This window comes from Lotus japonicus, chromosome 2 (assembly GCF_012489685.1).
Source record: "Lotus japonicus ecotype B-129 chromosome 2, LjGifu_v1.2".
Classification (NCBI taxonomy): domain Eukaryota; kingdom Viridiplantae; phylum Streptophyta; class Magnoliopsida; order Fabales; family Fabaceae; genus Lotus; species Lotus japonicus.
In genome coordinates, this window is record NC_080042.1 from 141,162 (window position 1) to 144,045 (window position 2,884).

The window sequence follows — 2,884 nt, forward strand, 5'->3', positions numbered from 1 at the left end:
TTTGCTTCTAAATAAGCTGAGTGTAAACTAAATAAGAACAGATGAAGAAAGTAGAAGCTTGAATCTTTTCTTGTATTGCAGCTCTTGATCTCTCTCTCTTGGCTTTCTTCTTTTTCTTCAGCCTTTTATAGTCCAAGGTGCAAAGGATATTTCTGTTGAGAGAATATGACCGTTGGAGGGCATTTCTGGAACTTCCAGAACCTGCTGTAGCTGAACCTTGGTAGGTAGGCTTTTCAGAATAGTACACTGCTCTTGTACTTCTTGATAGAGACATTTGCCTTTAACCAATGACTTCTGATCAGAGGAATACTTCGTGTTGGAACTTGTGAAGCTTGGTGATCAGAGTCAGAGGGATGCTTGGATCCTCTGACCTTCGTAACTTCTGCTTCTGGACCTTCAGAGCCTCTTGTCCCTCAGAGCTTCTGGTCTTCAGTTCTTCTGATCCTCAGATCTTCTGATCCTCTGATCTTCTGATCCTCTGATCCTCAGATCCTCTGATCTTCAGATCTTCTGATCTTCAGATCCTCTGATCTTCTGATCCTCTGATCCTCAGATCCTCTGATCTTCAGATCTTCTGATCTTCAGATCCTCTGATCCTCAGATCCTCTGATCTTTAGATCTTCTGATCTTCAGAACTTCTGACGAATATATCTTCTGGTGTCAGAATCAGAACCTGTTTGTCAAAACACTCAAGACAAACATTAGAGTATCATAGTTGTTCATCCACAAATAAATACTTGTTATCATCAAAACATAGAGTTGTACCACATGACCAAATCTTGATCTTACAATCTCCCCCTTTTTGATGATGACAAAACCATGTATTTTGATGAACAACTCTAAACACATAAACTGAATACACTCAGAGTATAAGGTATCAGAGTTAAAACTTATCCTGATGTGTATAGTTTATCTTGCTCCTTCTGAATCCAAGACTCGTGCTTGATTCTGAGCTAAGCTCCCCCTGAATCTAATACTTAATATCAATGTTAGTAATATCTAGATTCTGAGCTAAGTAATATAGGAGTTGTCAAGATACTATAAGTTCTCCCCCTTTTTGTCATAAGCAAAAAGAATGAAGGTGGGAAAAAATAGTAAGAGCATAAGACGAAATACTCCCCCTCAGAAGGAATACCAAGGGATACTTGGCTGCTGATTAGTGTATCTTCTGATGAGAGCAGAAGTGTGGTTCTGGTGACATCTCCATTCTGGACAAAATTTCATCTCCAGATGCTTCAGAATGAGAAGCTAGGAACCTACTCTTCTTCTGATGACGCAAGTCAGAAGTTGTAGTAGCATCTTCTGATGTTGTTGCTTCTGGTGTGACAAGTTCTGAGTCTTTGTTTCTATCTGAAACAGTCATGCTCATCTCTACAAGCTTTTTCAGCTAGCTTTGACTTGACCAAATCTTACTTTACTGATGCCTCCAAGATTAACTTCACCTTCAGGTTCAAGTTTTGGATCTTGGGACATATGCCTTTCTCCCGTCATGTGTTGCTTGCATCCACTGTCCAGGTTCCATGGTTGGAGTTTCGATGGACCTATTGAAGATACCTGCAACATATATAATCTTATCCCTAGGTACCCACTTTCTGGGTCCTTTCTTGTTAGTTAGCCCAGAAGTTCTGACAACTTTGGGTCATTCAACAGGATAATATAAAGGAATTTGAGCATGATATTTTGACATTGAGAAAGTTCCTTTCTTAAGAGATGATGGAGCAACTTCAGAAGGTTTAGAATGACCAATGTCATATATTCCATTTCTGCTTACGCCATAGATCATTGAAGCCATTAAGCTTCTGTCTACGCTTTTAGCCAGGAATCTTTGAAAAGATTTTTCATACTTAGATTCATTTCTACAATCAGAGGCATCACAGGCAACAATTTCTTCTAACTTAGCAATCTGGTTCTTAAGCACAGAGTTAGAATTGATCAAAGCATGATTATCATTTTTCAAATCAGAAATAATTTTCTCATGTTCAACAGAAGTTTCAGAGGCAGCAGAGAAATTCTTTTTCAACCTTTTATGCTTAGTCAAGAGAGAGTTATATTTATCCATAATTTCAGACAAAGCATCTTTAAGTTCAGAAGTTGAGAAAGAATCAAATACCTCATTTTCATCGTCAGAGTCTGGATCTCCTTCTGATTCTGAGTCAGAGTCAACAGCTTCCTTTGACTCTGCTCCTTTGTCTTTGACAATAGCCATGAGTCCTTGGACTTCACCATCAGAGTCAACATCCTCTGATTCTGATTCATCAAAAGTCACCATCAGACTTTTCTTTGGTTTGAAATGCTTCTTTGACTTTTCGTCCTTTGATGAACCTTTGTATTTGCTCTGCCTGTGCTTCCAGATGCAGTTGAGCTTTCTGGATATCAGAGTCAGCTCATCTTCATCAGAATCTTCAGAGGCTTCTTCAGATTCTTCTCCTTCTGCTTGGAGAGCCTTAGCCTTTTCAGATTTGGATTTCATGGCTATAGACTTCTTCTTCTGATCCTGATGTTCAGCACGCTTTAGTTCATGACACTTCAGTATGCTTATGAGTTCTTCCAAACTCATCTGCTCAACATCTCTAGTTAGCTCCAAGGAAGTTATCAAAGGCATCCAGCTTTCAGGAAGACCTCTAAGGATCCTCATGACATGATCCACAGTGGTGTAGCTATTGCTGAGGGGTCTTATTCCAGCAATAATCAACTGGAATCTGGAAAACATATCCTCAATGGATTCGTCAGGTTCCATTTGGAAGGATTCATATTTCTGGATCAAAGACAGTGCCTTTGATTCTTTCACTTTCTTGTTTCCTTCATGAGACATCTTCAAGGATTCAAAGATGCCCTTGGCGGAATCACGATCAGTAATTTTCTCATATTCTTCATATGAAATGGC